The sequence below is a fragment of the Callithrix jacchus genome, chromosome 3 (assembly GCF_049354715.1).
Source record: "Callithrix jacchus isolate 240 chromosome 3, calJac240_pri, whole genome shotgun sequence".
NCBI classification, from domain to species: Eukaryota; Metazoa; Chordata; class Mammalia; order Primates; family Cebidae; genus Callithrix; species Callithrix jacchus.
The window spans coordinates 7,807,697-7,819,604 of record NC_133504.1 but is presented as its reverse complement, the minus strand read 5'-3'; positions in this window follow the sequence as shown (position 1 = coordinate 7,819,604).

The window sequence follows — 11,908 nt, the reverse complement described above, 5'->3', positions numbered from 1 at the left end:
TCACTTGAACCCAGGAGGTGGAGTTTGCAGTGAGCCGAGCTTTCGCTGCTGTACTCCAGCCTGAGCAACAGAGCAAGACTCCCTTTGTACATGAATAAATAAATAGCACCGTGAAGTACCACTTAACACCTATGAGGATGGCTATGATGAAAAAAGAGATATAGTAACAAGTGTTGGTGAGGGTGGAGAAACTGAAACCTTCACACGCTGTGGGTGGGGACATAAAACAGCGCAGCCACCTGAAAAACAGTCTGGCAGTTCCTCAAAGGAAGACACGGAGGTGCCATGTGACCAATACTTCCATTCTTAGTTCTATGCTTCAGAGAACTTCAAGCCTATGTTTACACGACACTTGCACACAAATGTTCCTAGCAGCATTGCCACAATAGCTAAAAAGTTTAACAGCCCTAACCTCCAGCAGCCGAAGACTAGATAAATAAAATGTGGTCTATCCGTGGGATGGAATATTATTCAGCAACAAAAAGAAATGCAGTGTTGATACACATACAACGTGATAAACCTTGAAAGCATGATGCTCAGTGAAAGAAGCCAGTCACAAAGGACTACCTATGGCATAATTCCATTTATAGGAAAAGTCCAGAATAATCAAATCCATAGAGGCACAAAGTAGAGGCCAGGTGCGGTGGCTCATGCCTGTAATCCCAGCACTTTGGGAGGCCGAGGCCAGTGGATCACCTGAGGTCGGGAGTTCAAGACCAGCCTGACCAACATGGAGAAACCCTGTCTCTACTAAAAATACACAATTAGCTCAGCGTGGTGGCACATGCCTGTAATTCCAGCTACTTGGGAGGTTGAGGCAGGAGAATTGCTTGAACCTGGGAGGCGGAGGTTGCAGTGAGCCAAGATTGTGCCATTGCACTCCAGCCTGGGCAACAAGAGTGAAACTCTGTTTCAAAAAAAAAAAAAAAAGACACAAGTAGATTGTGTTGCCTAGGGCATGAGAGACAAGGGAGGAGGGATGGGGAATGGGAATGACTGCCAGTGTGTACGGAGTTTCTTTGAGGATGATAAAATGTTCTAAAATGATTTCATGATGGTTGTGTGACACTGTGCATATGTTAAAAACCACTAAATTATACACTTTCGATGGTGCATTGTATGGCATGTGAAATACATCTTAATAAAGCTATTATAAAATTTTTAAAATTAGCCTTTTGAATAAATACTGCCTTAAAGACATGAAATGTTTCACTCATCTGCCATGTAGAATTTCAAGGATTAGAGATTTACAAAGTTAGAATTGATTTCTTAGTCATCTGGTCTTTATCTCCTTATTGTCCTTTTCATCTTCCTTTTCCCATCTTTAAAATTTGAATTTAAATTGACAAGACTGCCCATTTTTTAACTAATAATGAAAGATAACTCTACCAATGTAACTGGTACGAATTAATCCACCAAAAAGATAAAGTTAGATTTGCATGAATCTAATTTGTTAATTCATTTGTTTAATGAATAAAGGTTTGGAATAAATGGTGTTAGACCAAACCATTTCCTGAATTAAGAAGAGGGAACATAAAAAATCCCAAAGCTATAGAAAATAGTGAGTTACCATTCTAATTTCATGACAGTTTTAAAAAAAGAGGCAGATAAGAATGAGAGCTGTGGACATAAAGAGACAGGCAGACAAAGGGAAAACTAGTGTTGTTAAAATTGGTGGCTCCAGTATAAATCAGACTAGAAAACACCCTTAAGACAGAATCCTTCAAGGTGGAAGACACACGCACCCATGGAGGCCGAGGTGGGTGGATCACGAGGTCAAGATATCGAGACCATCCTGGTCAACAGGGTGAAACCCCGTCTCTACTAAAAATACAAAAATTAGCTGGGCATGGTGGCGCGTGCCTGTAATCCCAGCTACTCGGGAGGCTGAGGCAGAAGAATTGCTTGAACCCAGAAGGCAGAGGTAGCGGTGAGCCGAGATCGCACCATTGCACTCCAGTCTGGGTAACGAGCGAAACTGCATCTCAAAAAAAAAAAAAGAAAGAAAAGCAGCTCTCTGAAATTCCCGGTCAGAGATAGTATATGAAGAGAGCAGGCTGTCTACTGAAGAACTGGTGACTGACAGCATGTGACCACAGGTGTTTTAAACTACAGGAAGTGAGAGTTTGAAATGCAGAATATCAAACACTAGGTCATGAATTCAAAATGCAGAAGGGTTGCATTAGTAAAAGTAGTCCTGAGGTCATTGAAGATTCCAGAAGGTTCAGAGGGAAAAATAAATAGGCAGAAATTTCTATGGAGGCTCTTTCTGCTTCAGGCAGAGCTGGTAGTCAGGTGACACTCGACTGCCATCCAAGGAGGACCATGACAAGATTCATAGGCACTCTAGAGCAGGGATCCCCAGCCCCGGGGTCACGGGGAAGCTTCCTCTGTATTTACAGCTGCTCCCCATCACTCGTATTACAGCCTGAGTTCCACCTCTTCAGATCAGCGGTACATTAGATTCTCATATGTTGTTAACCGCGCATGTGAGGGATCTAGGCTGTGTGCTCCTTAAGAGAATCTAATGCCTGATAATCTGTCACTGTCTCCCCTCACCCCCAGATGGGACCATCTAGTTGCAGGAAAGCAAGCTCAGAGCTCCCACCAAGTCTACGTTATGGTGAGTGTGTAATTATTTCATTATATATTACAATAGAAATAAGGTGCACAATAAATGTAATGCACTTGAATCATCCCGAAACCAACCCCTACCCACCAAACCCCAGCCTGGTTCATGGAAAAATTGTCTTCCACAAAACCAGTGCCTGGTGCTAAAAAAATTTGGTTACCACTGCTCTAGAGAGAGGATAGAAGACCCCTAAAAGTCAGCCGGAAACAACACCACAAACAGAGGAGGCTGGCTTTTAACCAATCTTTTTTTTTTTTTTTTTTTGGAGACAGAGTCTCGCTGTTGCCCAGGCTGGAGTGCAATGGTGCCATCTGAGCTCACTGCAACCTCCACCTCCTAGGTTCAAGCAATTCTTCTGTCTCAGGCCCCCAAGTAGCTGAGACTACAGATGTGCACTACCACACCCGGCTAATTTTTGTATTTTTAGTATGGATGGGGTTTCACCATATTGGCCAGGTTGGTCTTTAACTCCTGAGCTCAAATGATCTGCCCCCCTCAGCCTCCCAAAGTGCTGGGATTACAGGCATGAGCCACCTCGCCTAGCCCTTTAAATCAATCTTGATGGCAAATCACATGGAGAGCTCATGCTCTATTGACCTGTAACTACGAGGCAAAATTTGCCCAGAAAATGGAGGTTCCTGAAAGACGGTTGGACCTCCATGTATTTCAAGAAGCAATTTCAACCTCTGTAACTTTCAACAGAGACACATAAGAAACAAACAGGCCGAGGTGAGTGGATCACAAGGTCAGGAAATCGAGACCATCCTGGTCAACATGGTGAAACCCCGTCTCTACTAAAAAAAAAACCAAAAAATTAGCCAAGTGTGGTGGCATGCACCTGTAGTCTCAGCTCCTCAGGAGGCTGAGGCAGGGGAATTGCTTGAACCCAGGAGGTGGAGATTGCAGTGAGCAGAGATGGCACCATTGCACTCCAGCCTGGCAACAGAGCAAGACTCCATCTCAAACAAAAACAAAAACAAAAACACCAGAATGATAGAGAAAGACCTTCCTGAGGCAATATTCTCAATCTATGACCTTTTAAGATCCTGCTCAAAAGATGTTAAAACCAGGTTGTGCTTTGATAAGTAAAGGCGTATAGTTCCTTCGTGCTTGTCCTAAAGGATTAAATTAGGAAATGCCACGAGAGCCCTAAGGCTTTACTGGTGGACTCCATGAATTCATTTTTTTCAAATGGCTTCCACTGTTTTGGCTGAAGATGTGTTGGAGAGCCTGTTCTGTGTCTCCTGCAAGCTGGTCAAAGAGCATTTTGTCCTGCCTCCGAAAGGGCTCCGTCAAGTCACAGGAGACTCCATTTCAATTTAACACGTGGCAGTCAATTCTCGCAAAAGACTGTGACTGACAGCTTGAACAGTGTTGTGTAAGAAGAGAGAGTGCGATTTGGTGGCGTATCACTTTACAGTTGTGTTAGCATATTTTAACACGAGCCACAAATCTTGCGGATTCACCAACCCTCAGCTTCATTTTAAGCTTTCGTTTCTGGGAGCGCGTCCCACAGCACAGTCTGACCTCCTGAGTGTTGTCACGGCTTTCTTTAGAACTTCACTTCAGAATTTGACAAGGTGTCCAAGATGAACCATCATCATGTTACAGAGCGGAACTTGTTACAGAGGAACATGCGAACCCGCCTATTTATAACTCTGCCCTTTTAACAGTCATGTTCGGTAATATGCGGTCTTAACCTAAAGTTACCGATCTAAATAACCTAGCTCTGAACTGAGACTTTCCGCATCTTTAGAGTTAAATTATAACTTGTAGTAATCCATTAATACTTTAAAACCCCCAATATATATATATATTTGAGACAGTCTTGCTCTGTTGCCCAGGCTAAAGTGCAATGGCACGATCTTGGCTCACTGCAACCTCTGCCTGCTGGGTTCAAGTGATTCTCCTGTCTCAGCCTCCCGAGTAGCTGGGACTACAGGTGCCCGCCACTACACCAGGCTAATTTTTGTATTTTCAGTAGAAACCGGGTTTCACCATGTTGGCAAGGCTGGTCTTGAACTCCTGAACCTCAGGAGGGATCCACCCAACCTCTGCATCCTAAAGTGCTGGGATTACAGGTGTAAGCCACCGTGCCTGGCCAAAAAACCCCAAAATTTCTAATAGTTGCATTAAGATGTAAATCACATATCATACAATCACTTATCAAAAGTGTACAATTTGGCTGAGTGAGGTGGCTCACGCCTGTAAGCCCCGCACACTGGGAGGCCAAGGTGGGAAGATTGCTTAAGGCCAGGAGTTTGAGACCAGGCTGGTGCCTGGGGAACACAGCAACTCTGTCTATACAAAATAAATAAATACAATAAAATACAATCAAAGAAAATAAAAAATTAGTCAGGTGGGTGCCACATGCCTGTAGTCCCAGCTACTCAGGAGGCTGAGGCAGGAGGATTGCTTGAGCCCAGGAGGTTAAGGCTGCAGTGAGCTATGATCACACCACTACACTCCAGCCTGGATGACAGAGCAGGACCCTGTCTATGGAAAAAATTAAATGAAAATAAATAAAGTGTACGGTTCAATGTTTTTTCATACATTCACCAGATTGTGCAACCAGCAATAACTTTCTATCTGTACAGATTTACCTGTTCTGAACGTTTTATACAAATAGATCACACATCATGTAGTTTTTTTGTGGTTGGCTTATTTCTCCTATTACGATGTTTTCAAGGTTCCTCTATATTGTAGCCCGTATCAGCACTTCATTTCTTTTTATTGACAAATAATATTCCATTGCATGCACATATCACAGTTTGCTTATCCATCAGCTGACAGACAACACAAAATGTTCTATAAGAAAAAATAGTGGCTCATACATAATCGTGAAATATCTTGGCTGTCTGTTACGTAGACTCTGCAATAATTTTTAAACCCTCGCTGGAGTATAATTTACGTGAAAGTCTGGGTATGAATTATGATACAGAACATGAATCATAGACTGTGCAGTGTTTTACTCAGGCTTTTCTGGATTAGGAGAGACTTTCCTCGATATTTGCCTACATCACACTTCCAAAAGATTTCTGGTTTTACTAACATAGCGTGTTCTTTTTTTTTTTGAGACAGAGTTTCGCTCTTGTTACCCAGGCTGGAGTGCAATGGCGCGATCTCGGCTCACCGCAACCTCCGCCTCCTGGGTTCAGGCAATTCTCCTGCCTCAGCCTCCCGAGTAGCTGGGATTACAGGCATGCGCCACCATGCCCAGCTAATTTTTTGTACTTTTAGTAGAGACGGGGTTTCACCTTGTTGACCAGAATGGTCTCGATCTGTTGACCTCGTGTTCCACCCGCCTCGGCCTCCCAAAGTGCTGGGATTACAGGCCTGAGCCACCGTGCCCGACCCATAGCATGTTCTTAAAAGCCTGTCAGTGATGCTTCAGCTAAGTCGATGCAGTATTTATCCTGTTTCAACGAGGGATGTCCGAAATAGCCAGGAACTTCCAGATCACCCCAAACTCAATCCACTCTCTAGATTCAAAGCTTTCCAATGACTGCCCAGCTCCCACCATGGAGGGGAGGTATTTGCAGGGAGTCTCAGGCTGCAGAGAGATAGGGTCTAAAAGGGGTCCTTCTGGAAGCGAGGACTCGCACCTGGGACTCATCTGCAAACGTAACCTAAATCCATTTTTGCAGAGACGTGTAGCTCACCTGCCAATAATCATTTTCGTGAATGATGCTATTTTACTGCCTGAAGATTAACACGTTTATAACACTCGCCGTTGCAGCAATAGGAGCCACTGAATCACCACCGTTGCAATCCGGGTGAACAGTGTCAACTGTTGTATGAAAGAATGGCAGCCTCAGAGCAGTTACAGTCTGATTGGAATAAGAGAAGGATTTAGAAGAAAGCGTTGTAGCATAAAATATAGAGGCAAGTGGGGCATGGGTGGAGGGCACCAGCGGCTGTCAGACACAGGCATTAGAATGCCCTAGAAACTCAAGTGCCGTGTGTTCACGCTTGCTCTGCTAAACCAGCACCAAGATAACATGTCTACTTACTGCACTGCGAATGCAGATGTTGTACTGATTGAATGGTGAACTGAAATCATGTATGAAACAGTGCTTAAAGCATAGCAGGTGTTCTGTAAATTATCACCTGAACCCGACAAGAGCCAAATGATTCCAATTTTGCTTATGTCAAACACCAATATAGAAATCTCTATTTTGCGAAATAATTTCCCAGTCCCAATTATCACAATAACTTTTAAGCCATTTTCGTACAACACAATCATTTAGAGAGACCCACGGATTTCACTAGAAGTTGTTATGTGTAGAACAGTCCGTTCAACTTACTATTAGGGTTCTAGGGATGCATAGTGCACAGGGCAGGCACGATTCCTGTTCTCTGTAAGCTGATGATCTCAGGGAGGAGGTTCCGGTCACCCCCACCACCTGCGAATTGTGTATAAATATTTTTTGCATGTCCCTTGTCTATATAACCGAATTTTTACAATGTATTTCAAAATTCATGCACCCATATGAGATACGGTGATTTGTTGATGAAGATTCTGAACAGTGGCTAGAAAATAGAGGTTATTTTTCTGCTGTCCAGTCAGTCAGGGCATGTCACTCTTAGTGTGCAACACCACTGCTCTTTGTTCAGGCCCGGGGATGATCTCTTTGTCCTCTTTATTGTCAAATGCCCCCTTCCTGACTGCTTCCGTACCCCCCTTCATGAGAAAAGGTAGCAGGGCTGTTGCTTAAATGCCATGGCTCTTCAGAAACTGAGTGGACTGGGAGGTTGCAGACTGTCTGGTCCGCAGTTCTGCAACACCGCTTATCTGATTACAGCATTACTCGTCCTCCACTGGGCTTCCAGTGACTCCCTCCAAGGCTGTTACTGGGCTTCATCAATGATGACCACAAATGCAAGTCTCACCCAGAATATGTAGGAGAATTTGAACAATGATTTGTTTTCTGATCAGGCTCACTTTTCTGTTTGGAGTATCGCCAGCATGGAACCTCGCATCATCCAAACGCGTCCTCTTTAGACTCCAGCCCCTGCATTGCTAGAGTGTGATCTCTCCGATGCTGTCTGGAACTTGACTTCCCAGACAGCACCAGCAGCAAGGAGGACAGGTGAGGGTCCTGCATGGAGAGAGAAGAGCGGTCCCATTCCTGCAAGGATATCCGTCTTTTACCTGGCAAAACAGGCGGCTCGGCGGTGGGACGCAGGGAGGGTATGAATTGGAAGGGTCTGTTGGATCGGAAGGGCCCATTGGCATCAGCATTGTGGAACAATAGTCTCAAATCTCCCCTGTGGAGGAGACAGTCAGGGCACCGCTGAAGGACTTCCTGCCACATGCAGGAGTACATGGAGGAGGTGGGGTGACTGCCCCAGGTGACAGCAGTTGAGGGTGCACAGGGTAAAAGACCCCTGCCACCACCCGCAATGGCCCTCAGGTGCTACTGATGGGAGGTGGCCCCACAGTTGGGAAATGTGACTGAAAACCTGGGCTGGCTTCACGAGTGTGTGATTTTGGTTTCATATAAATGGAATTGTTTTATATGCGGTCTTTCGTGACTGCCTTCTTTTACTTGGCACAATACTTAGTTTAACGCTCTATTGTCACCATCTTAGAATTTTTAACTTAGTTTACCTTAATTAATTAATTAATTTTGCGACGGAGTTTTGGTCTGTCACCCAGGCTGGAATGCAGTGGTGCCATCTCAGCTCACTGCAACCTCTGCCTCCCAGGTTCAAGCAATTCTCACGCCTCAGCCTCCCAAGTAGCTGGGACTACAGGCACCTGCCACCACACCCGGCTAATTTTTGTATTTAGTAGAGTTGGGGTTTCACCATGTTGGCCAGTTTGCTCTGGAACATTTGACCTCAAGTGATTTGCCTGCCTCGGCCTCCCGAAGTGCTAGGATTACAGGCATGAGCCACTGCACCCAGCCAAAACGTTTGCTTGGAAGTGAAGTCTACTGGGGCAATGGGACTTACACGTGCACAGTGGAGATATGCCAAGCGTGCAGGCACTGAACAATGACCAGGCAGCCAGGGACACTGCGGAGTTCCCAGGTAGCCAGGTCAGGACCTGGGCCTTAATCAGTGGTGACAATGGGGGCTGCTGCAGTGGTGGTGATGGTGGCAGTTGCTGCAGCCATGGGAAAACGAGGGCCTTCACATGGGGACATCGCCGGGACAAGGAGGTGGGGAGCCGCTTGCCTCTGTCTCCTGAACCCATCCCTGCAGGGTCCGCACAAATGCCAACTCTCTGGCCTGAGCCCTGGGACAGGAACCGCAGGTGATTGGGCAGTCAACTTTGTCAGTAAATTATTATTATTATTATTATTTGAGACGGAGTTTTGCTCTTGTTACCCAGGCTGGAGTGCAATGGCGCGATCTCGGCTCACCACAGCCTCCGCCTCCTGGCTTCAAGCAATTCTCCTGCCTCAGCCTCCGGAGTAGCTGGGATTACAGGCACGAGCCACCGTGTCCGGCCAAATTATTACAAAAGAAAAGGATACGCATGGGTATTGCAGGAAAGCATACCACGAAGCAATTCGAAATTTTGGAGTGTGGACTCTCCAGTTTTTAAACTACTGAAACACTACAAGGCAAATATCCACAGGATTAGAAATTAAAAGTCATTGCATTCAACTGTTTTCATGAAATGATATGGAGGAAGTTTCCAAGCATATTACTAAGTGAAAGGAGGCGATCTGAAAAGATCTATCTATACATACTGTAAACCTAAAACTGCTCTACAAAAATGCAGCCTAATTGAAAGGCGGCAAAAATAAGCAAAAGACCTAAACAGACACATAACAGAAAAGAATATATACAGATGGCAACATAAGCATATGAAAGAACGATCAACATCATATGTCACTGGAGAATTGCAAATTAAAACAAGATACCACTACATACCTGGAGTGTGTGGCACACATCTAAACACTGACAGTGACAATACCAAATGCTGGTGAGGATGTGGAGCGACAGGGACGCTCGTTCATTGCTGGTGGAAATACAAAATGGTACAGCCACGTTGGAAGACAGTTTGGCAGTTTCTTGCAAAATGAAACATACTTTTACCATATGATTCAGCAATCATGCTCCTTGGTATTTTCTTAAATGATTTCCACACAAAAATCTACACACAGAGGCCAGGTATGGTAGCTCACGCCTTTAATCCCAGCACTTTGGGAGGCTGAGGTGGGTGGATCACCTGAGGTCAAGAGTTTGAGACCAGCCTGGCCAACATAGCAAAACCCTGTCTCTACTAAAGATACAAAAATTACCTAGGTGTGGTGATGGGAGCCTGTAATCCCAGCTACTCAGGAGGCTGAGGCAGGAGAATCGCTTGAACCTGGGAGGAAGAAATTTGTGTATAAGTTTAGGCAAGATCCAAGATGCCAGGTTGAAGATGAATGCATCCGAGAGCAGGTGAGTTTCTGTTCAGCTTCCTTTGGATGTTGGAGTCTTAGCAAAATGAGTCTGTAATCACTACCACTACTGCCTTCATTTATAGTGTGTGTTTAATATGGGCTAGGCATTGTGCCAAGCTTTTACGTGTATCATCTCATTTCATTCTTACAACAATCACAAAATGCAGTAATTTTCCTTATCTCCCCTGTACAAATAAAAAAGTGGAGACACAGAGAGATTAAACAGGCTGTCAGAGGAGGAATGCCCAGCCATGAAACTGTAGAAAAGGAATTCAAATGGCCAGGCGCGGTGGCTCAAGCCTGTAATCCCAGCACTTTGGGAGGCCGGGGCGGGTGGATCACGAGGTCAAGAGATCGAGACCATCCTGGTCAACATGGTGAAACCCCGTCTCTCCTAAAAAACCACAAAAAATTAGCTGGGCATGGTGGCACGCGCCTGTAATCCCAGCTACTCGGGAGGCTGAGGCAGGAGAATTGCCTGAACCCAGGAGGCGGAGGTTGCGGTGAGCCGAGATCGCGCTATTGCACTCCAGCCTGGGTAACAAGAGCGAAACTCCGTCTCAAAAAAAAAGAAAAGAAAAGGAATTCAAACATAGGCATTCTGCCTCTAAAATATTTACTCGTAACAAGTACAAAAAGCAGTTAGTTACATAAAAAGCTATATCTTAGAATATGTATACACATCTGCCAGTAAAGGCAAGACAGCTTTAGGACCTCCCCAGAGTAAAACATTAGAGGCGGAGAGGCAGGAGATGGTGTAGTGGGGGAAGATTTATTCCGGGAGTGCTAGTGATAGAGGAAAGAGAATGCTTGATAAAACACCCCTGTGAAATACACTTCCCAGCCTTCCTGAACCCAGAAATGTCCAGCAATACAATGATACACACAGCAAATCAGGGGCTACTGTTCCGATTCTGGTACTGTGACTCCACCGTGCCCTCGAAGTTAGCGTGATCCAGGGAAACACGTGGTTGCATTGAGCTGAGATTGAGCCATGGCACTCCTGCCTGGGCAAGAAGAGTGAAACTCGGTCTCAAAAAAAAAAAAAATTCTTAAATGAGTCTTTTTCTTTCAGTACTTTGAATATAACATTCTACTGCCTCTACTACCCATGGTTTTTGATGATAAATCAGCTTTTAATTTTATTGAGAAATTCTTGAATGTCATGAGTTGCTTCTTTCTTATTTTTAACATTCTCTATCTTCACTTTTGATGTTTATCATGTGTCTAAGTGTGCATCCCTTTGAGTTTATTCTACTCAGGGTTCATTAAGCTTCCTGGATACAAAGATGAATTTTTTGTTGTTGTTGCCCAGGCTGGAGTAAATTGGCACAGTCTCAGCTCACCGCAACCTCCACCTCCTGAGTTCAAGTGATTCTCCTGCCTCAGCCTCTCGGGTAGCTGAAATTACAGGCATGCACCACCATGCCCGGCTAATTCTGTATTTTTAGTAGAGATGGGGTTTCTTCACGTTGGGTCAGGCTGGTCTCAGACTACTGACCTCAGATGATCCACCCGCCTTGGCCTCCCAAAGTGCTGGGATTACAGGCGTGAGCCACCAAGCCCGGCCAAGATGAAGGTTTTTCACCGGATTCGGGAAGTTTTCAGCCATATGCCTTCAAATAATTCTTCTTCCCCTTTCTCTGTTTTTACCTTCCGAGATTCCTATCATGCGTATGTCAGTACGCTTGATGACGTTCTGCACGTCGCTGAGGCTCTTTTCATTTTTCTTCATTTCTTTTTAAGACCTTTATTAAAAGGTGATTGCACTTTGTTGACTTTTTTGAAAAAATCAAGTTGTAAACTTTTATTACAAACTATTAATGAAGCTCTTAAAAATCTCAGCTTGACCAGATATGAAACAATT